The 7535-nt window shown below is 42.6% G+C and overlaps 1 non-coding gene across 1 annotated transcript; it reads left to right on the top strand.

The window, feature by feature from the left end:
• Nucleotides 1-2736: 2736 nt before the first annotated feature.
• TRNAM-CAU (transfer RNA methionine (anticodon CAU)) lies at nucleotides 2737-2808 on the top strand. Its single transcript has one exon. It is a non-coding gene; the product is annotated as a tRNA-Met (tRNA).
• The last annotated feature ends 4727 nt before the right edge of the window (nucleotides 2809-7535 follow it).

Here is a 7535-nt window from a genome sequence, read left to right as displayed (position 1 = left end):
TGTCAGAAATGTTTTCTTCTGGTTTGGATGCAGGGAAATTTGAAGCAGTGTTTATTCATGAGGCTCTGCATAGCCTGATGTGGTTTTTTACTTGCACGTCCTGCAGCAGGAATGTCAGAGAACATGGCACGTATTTTATTTGATGGAGATCAAACCGAGTCGTATTTGAAACACTGTATGAAGATGAAGGTGTTCAGAATTAAAGAGCTGGATTAGGTATGGGTCTTCATGTCACGTTATTTCTCTGAATGTTTTCATGTCAGCAGAAAAAACAAGAACAAGGCTTTCTGACCTTGAAAAGAAATGCCTGAGGGAAAGACTCCTCATGCAATTTTTAATACTTTTCCTAGCAACTTTTTTTTAACTGCTGTAGCACGATACAGGTTTGAACTAATGAATGTCACGCTCATATGGGGCAGATCCAAAAATGAAAGACCTTGAGTGACTTAACGCTATTATTGCACTGTATGATGATGTTATCAACATTACCTACATTTCTGACTTTCAAGTGTCTTGGTATCTTACAGTTAGCTTGTCTCCTGAACGAGAGACACACTCAGTACTTAGTTTCAAAGCAATCATATAATTTTTTTTTTTTTTAGTATGTAAAAGAGATAATTACATACAGATTATTTTTTAACTTTCATTAGTCCATCTGCTTCATTTAAAGTGGTATTTACTAAAGGCTGCTTTTAGCTCAACTCCTCCTCCCATATACTGGGAAAAGAGGGCATCGCTTCCAGGTCCTTTCAAAGATTGTTTTGCTTGCAGGTCTTTGAAAGACATGAATGGGGTTGTGGTTGTGGTAAAACCTTGGCTGCATTTTAGCAAGGCACCTCAATTATACTGCTGCTTCTCTCTTGGTGGGACTGAAGTACTTATATCCAGTGTCCTTGGGCAGAAGAACGGGTTAAATCATTTTACAGCGGCACATCTCCCTGTGCTAAAAAAGTTTAAACCGTAGGACTGGGCTTTGGCACTCAGAGCAGCACTATGACACAATAATCTTGGGTAATCTCTGCTCCCTCCAAAATAGTGTCTCCGTTTAGAGTGCCCGAGTAGGAATGGTTCCTGACCAGTGTGAAATCCTGAGATAAGTCCTCTGGAGCTTCCTGGCCAGTCCATCCAGGGCAGCACTGTCTCTGTCACAGCTTCCCAAGATGCAATTAGCATTTGGTAGGTGGAGATGACGGAGCTTCAGCAGTGCTTTCTGGCACTGCAGGTTTTCCAGCTTGACCATAGTAGAACAAACTGAGGGCCAAAAGTGCCACTCACATTGCTATAACTTCTCTGCCATCAAGGCAGGTGTTAGGGACAGAGTTTGGGTTCCCATTGCAGTCAGTGATAAAAATTTCCCCTAATTTCAGTGAAAGCAGTTTTCCTTCTTCCTGCTTTGGGCAGCAGCTGGAGGATGTTAGACTTTGTCTTCCAAATCCAGCAGATTCACTCTGCATGGTAGTGAGTTGGAACCAGGAACATTTAGTCCTGGTTTCACTGCTGGGCATTGAAATTAAGGTACAGTACTTATTTCTGTATCAGTTTTTTCCAGTAAAAATATTTGTCAATGTTGAGATTCAGCCATAGTTACTAATTATAGAGTTTTCCCTACTCGTGCTAAGTTCTTCTTCCACTGCCTCATTTCTTTCACAAAGGTTCCATTAGCTGTGGCTCTTTTCAGTCTTTTGTATTTCTCTGGCTGTTCTTGTCTCGAAGGTGTGCAGAACTTCTCTTTACTAAAGTTAATTTCTTATCTCCATATCCATTTCTCTGCTGCTTCTCTGGTTAGCAAAGCTTTTCATGGTTTTTAGTCAGAACTTCAAAAGCTGGAGGAATACATGTCTTGGCTGAGAGGTGCTTAGAAAAAAGAAGGGTTTTGCAGGAACGAATCTCTCAATGCAGGACTCTCAGGTCAAAAGTCACTCTGGTTCACCAAGGTAGAAGCACATATCAGTTGTGGGGAGCTATTTTGGTGAGGAGCTGTGTGACTCCTGGGTGCTTGTATTAAGAGAAGTGTTGGCTTGCGGAGTGCAGTGAAGTGTCTCATCTAATTCAGGTGCTTGTTTGGCATGGTTTCAGGGCTTTTTGTTTTGAGTTTGCTTCAAGTTTAACTTGCACTTCTACAGTGATGCGAATAAATCACATAACCACAGATTTGCACTACAGAAGAACAATTTCTGAAGACTTTTGTCTATTTAACAGGCATGCATATGTCAAGAGACAACAACACCCGCAACACCACAGGTTTCACAGTCATGAACATACTCTGGCCTTGGGAGAAGAGATGTTTAACCTAGCTTAGCAAGCAAAAACAGAAAGAATCACCTCCACGTAGGGAGTGTGTGCAGGGCTGGGCTGCCTATGTTCATAAAGTCACAGAGTAGTTGAGGTTGGAACGGACATCTGCAAGTCTTTTGGTCCAAGCCCCCATCTCTTCTGTATGTCGTAGATCCTTCTGTACGTCGTGGATCCTTCCATGAATAATTCCTTTGTGGTCTCTTATGGTATAACCTGACAAGCAAGGAGAGGGAGTTGTTGGATATGCATGGGCTTTTGGTGCTTGGAGCGATATTCAAGGAGATGGGATTTAGCAGAAAGCTGCACCTGGATCTTTGTGGCCCAGAGGCACTGCTGTTGGAGCCTGGCTTAGGGTCTGCAGCCCACAGCCATGCAGCAGGTCCCTCCTGCCGTGTAGCCTCCTGTGGCTCCAGCAGAAGCCAGAGAGAGTCTTGTCCCCACAGCAGAGTGGCGCAGCGGAAGCGTGCTGGGCCCATAACCCAGAGGTCGATGGATCGAAACCATCCTCTGCTATGTTCTCATTTTTACTTTGGAATGAACATCTATTAATGTGACTGGAACTTGTCGTACCGCATCCCTGGGTTTGCTGGGGCACAACCGTGTCTGGTTGTACTTGCAGGTTGCCCAGAGAGTTGTGGGTGTCCCCTCCCTGCATGTGCTTAAGGCCAGGCTGGATGGGGCCGTGAGCAACCTGGTCTAGAGGGAAGCGTCCCTGCCTGTAGGAGGGGGTTGGAGCTAGATAATTTTACAGGTCCCTACCACCCCAAATCGCTGCATGATTCTATCATGGAGAAATGAAAAGGCCTTGGATTTTTCTCGGCAACACATCACGTAAGAGCTAGTGAGTGTTGTCAAACTGCACCAACAGCCTTGTTTTCTTTGTGTGTCTGCTTGCTGAGATGTCCCTGCGAGGTCTGGCAGAGTCAGGAGATTTTCCACTGACTGTGGCCTAAAGGTATTGCAATTGGAACTGGAAAAGTGAAGGAAAACAATAAATCAACTATGTAAAACAACAGGTTTTTTGTTTTTTTTTTTTTTTACTTGGCAAGGTGGTTTTTATGATGTGAGTCTCCAGCTTTGTGTTCCATTCTATTTCCCTTTGCTGTGCCTTTTCTGCACCGTCTTGCTTTAGTCCAGCATAAGCAATGTTCCAGGCTGGGGTAGGTTGTCACAGTTTAAGCAGAACTGAGACAAGAACTGAGGGTTGAGGCTGATGGGGCAGAGCTAGAAGAGGTGCCTGTTCGCCTTGGACGTCAACACCAAGGACGTGCCCCAGTCCCATGCTCTGATAGGAGCCTTGCAAACATTTTCTTGGTCCTCACTGACCGCACCAGGGTTTTGTGTTTTCACTTCAGTCCTCCCCATGACCTGCAACTCAGAGGGGTCCGTCCATGGGTACAGAGGTTCTGTTGCTTTGTTGTCTTCAAACAACAAAGCTCTTCAAAGATAAAACAGAAATTTAAGGGGAAAAGCAAAAAATCTAGTACTATTGCATCTTTCCTCTTTCTAAAGCTTTCCCTGAATAGCTCTGGCAAAGGTTTAATTTTGAAATGTGCAAGCTACTGTTTTGAGTAGAAAGTATAACCCAGCAATGACAAAAAATGTCCAATAATCCTGTTTTAAAATAGACACAGAGAATGGTTATGCCTGGATTATTTTAGACAATATTTTTCACACATTTTGCAGTGACAGAAGAAAATACAGCCTGTAATTCTATGATGATTTTTTTTCATCAGAACATTTCTCATTTACTGCAGATTTCTCAGAAGAAATACAGCCTTCATTAAATTGAAAGACTGGGCTAGAAATAAATAATATTGTCAGAAATGAAGAAAAATTCAATAGTTAAAGGACTTCCCTAGCAGAAAGAATGTTTTATGGAATACAAAATAGTACCTACTTTTTTTTATAAAAAAGGAAAAATATTAGGTAAATATTAGGTACTCTGATATAAAAAATATCCCTATATTTGCAAATGTATTTTCTTCATTAGATCCACTGTGCTAGGAATTTGGATCTCTGCCCCAGCTATGCTCTCTCATGCCTCACCATTCTAGTCAGGAACTCATGCTGCTAGTAGTAAAGTAGCACTGGAGGTCTCAAGAATCACGATATTAAATTTTACAATATACTTCATACTTTAAAAATCTTCTGTGGATGGAATATCAGCCTTTGATTTGTCCTACAGAGTAGGTCAATAGAGCAGTTGCTCTAAAGGAAGAGAAGAGAAACTTATCACTGAGTAGTTACTAATTTTTTGGGGGTGCGAGTACCTCGGTTTTGTACATTTTGTGTAAGCAAGAAGAATGTCCAACAAGCATCTGCATCTCCTAGGTGCATGGTAAATTGCGTTTTTCAGAGAAGCAAAACTAATAAGGAAAAGAGATGGTATTTTGCTCATTAATGAAAGGAAGATTGGTAAAAGAAAACAAGAAGTGGTTCTGGTTAAGAAAATTTCTGTAAACAAATCAATATTTAATAAAGGTGAAAGGGGCATTGATGGATTACCTGGATACAAGGAAATGCAGGCAGCTATTGAGGCACAATGAAAACATGAGTTAATGAATAAGGAGCTGGCTGCCCTATTCAGGGAACACTCGTGGATGGAAACCTGATTAAATAGCAGATCCAAAAATATCTATTATCAGTCTACAGCAGCGAACAGCAAAGATATGATTTGTTCTTGCCCGAGAGTTAGTCAAGATTTGTATCTATGAACTCAGAGATACTACTTTTGCTGATATTATTTGTCCATAATTAAAACAGTGAGTGATAATTTATTAAGATTGGTCATTAGCACAGTCAGCACGAATTGCACAGGATGTGTTCTAGCTGGGAATGAGATTCTCACTATGTTTCTAGAAGAAAATTTATCTATTCCTCAAAAAAAAAAGCAACCATAGAAACAAAGGTGTCTGCTGTATTAGAGTTAAGTCGTCATTTCCTCTGTGTGAAACCAGCTTGCAACAGGCTGCCTTGCACCCTGTGTGCTCCAGGTCCCCAAGCAAGCTGCAGAAAAGCTGTTTTGAAAAGTGAAGAGCTATGGGAATTCATTCCACTACCAAAGTTTGGCTTGGAACAACGGTGGACTTTTTGGAGTATCTGTGCATAAAGAGGACAGCTGGTCTTGTGCTTAACTATCTTTTGCTTAATCAATCTCCATGTTTTCCTAGAGTTCACACGTTCCACTGGAAACTTGCAGGGGCAAGTCCGTATGTGTGTGTGCACGTGGAGAGAGAAGTGGTGGTTAACATTCTCCAGCTTTCAGCTTCATGTTACAGTAAAGCAAATCCCCGAATCATTTATTACTGGGCTTCCGCCTAGATTCCCAGAGTTTTGATTTAATCTTCAAATATTTTAATCATTTCCTTGGCAAGTGACACTGAAATTGGACAGATGGTTTAAACTTAGCTCTCTTCCCTGGAGAAAAGCTGCTCAATTAAAACAACTGCAGCTTTCACACATTCAATTCATTCTTATCAGCCTGCCCCAATTAATTCTCTTAAGTGCAGCGTTACATAACATGGGATCCTCTCTCCCTCATTTACTTTTCCATCTTGTTTCCTGTGTGTTTGCTTACCTGCATGGTATCACAGGCACTCAAAACAAAGACCTGCTGTTCTCCCCACAGTGATGTGGGAGAGGTGTGGGCGATGCCCAAGTCATGTCTAGTAGGGATGTAGACAGCCATACTTACACTTTCACCCCTTGATTTTATTCTTCTCCACAGAGGAACGATCTCTCAAATCCTTAAAACAGCAAAATTAATTTTCTATTACATCGATTTCTGCAGTGCTAGAGACAGTCCCTTCCTGCCTCTCGTGCTGGAATTGCTTGGCTTATGTGGGACTTGCAGCACATGGAGGTGTGCTGCTGCATGTGTTGGGGGTGTGCAGTTTGTTTTGCTGCAGAAAGGAAAAAATCAGATATATGCTCAACGAGACAGAGTAAATGGTCATGAGAAATCCCACTGGAGGCTGGGAGATCTAATACTGTTAGCCTCTCCTTTTGCAGCGCTGTCTGCATTGTTACACTGTGCTGCAGTTTTAAGAATGTCATTTTGGATGTAAAAGGCCTCAAAACCTATCAGTGAAAGCATGTAACTTGGGAGCAATTCAAAATTCCTGAAAATTGTGGGATATAATGGCATTTCATAGTTTGTTTCTGGAACATCTGTGCTGGAAAATGAGTGACTTGGAGGTCGTGGCTGACATTTCCTCCATTAAGGAGTATTGCAACCAGCCCACAGAAGATGAAGTCACTTTTATGAGGATACTGTTGTGGCTGCAGAAGCTTTGACCAGTTTGGGGAAGATTCATGCCACAGTTTTTTTGAGCAGTGTAAGGAAAGGCTCTGCCCCAGAGGGTGGTGAGCACGGCCCCGAGTGCCGTGGCGCGTTCAGGGAGCTCTGGGGCACCAAACAACGCTTGGGTTTGGGTAGTCCTGTGTGGAGCCAGGGACTGGACTCGGCAATCCTTGTGGATCTTTTCCAACTTGAGATTTTCTATGATTCCATGACTCGATGGCTCATGTCTTGGATGGATTCATTTAATCTATGTTCAGGCTGTAATGGAAATGGTCAGCGCCGGTCTCTGGGATCTGCCAGGGAGGAGAAACCATCCCCTTTGGATGCTGGACCTAAATTTACCTGTTGTAAAAGGGATGTCCAAGTAGGATGGATGCCTTGCTGGGGAGGGGGCTTCTTCCACCGTACCTGTTAGGCTATGGCTGAGCCCTTCTGCAAACTTGGCCTGAGCAGATGACCATGCAGCCAATGGAGACTGCCTTAAAATACTGACTTCAGCCATGCTGGCTCTGCTCCAGGTGTTACAGATGGGGTGTCATGTATTCATTATCTCCTACTGCTCCAGGTGTGAAATATAAGGCAATAAAACCCTATATATGAAGGACTTTGGAACTGGTCCTGCTTTGAGCAGGAGATTGGAGCGGGGACTGCAGTGAAGTCTCCTCCAGGTTAAATTTGTTTTGTGGCTCTGCAGACAGAAAATACTAAATTCAAAGACCCCTTTAACATTTGCATCATCAAGGACAATCATTGGGAAATGCCAAACAAACTCCACTGGATTTTTCCTCTAAAGAAGTAAACAGAGTGAGACAATCTGTTTTCCATATTTACTTAAAGGCCTTAGTGGAGTAGTGTTCTGTTTTGGTTTTGTTTTCTGAACGGTTCCTTTGGCTGCTGACTGCTGAGCCGTTGGCTGTATGGAAAGAAGAAAAAA

This window comes from Tympanuchus pallidicinctus, unplaced genomic scaffold (genome assembly GCF_026119805.1).
Source record: "Tympanuchus pallidicinctus isolate F22 unplaced genomic scaffold, pur_lepc_1.0 scaffold1, whole genome shotgun sequence".
Lineage (NCBI taxonomy): Eukaryota > Metazoa > Chordata > Aves > Galliformes > Phasianidae > Tympanuchus > Tympanuchus pallidicinctus.
Note: the sequence above shows the minus strand (reverse complement) of the source record. Positions and strands in the feature narration are given on the sequence as shown.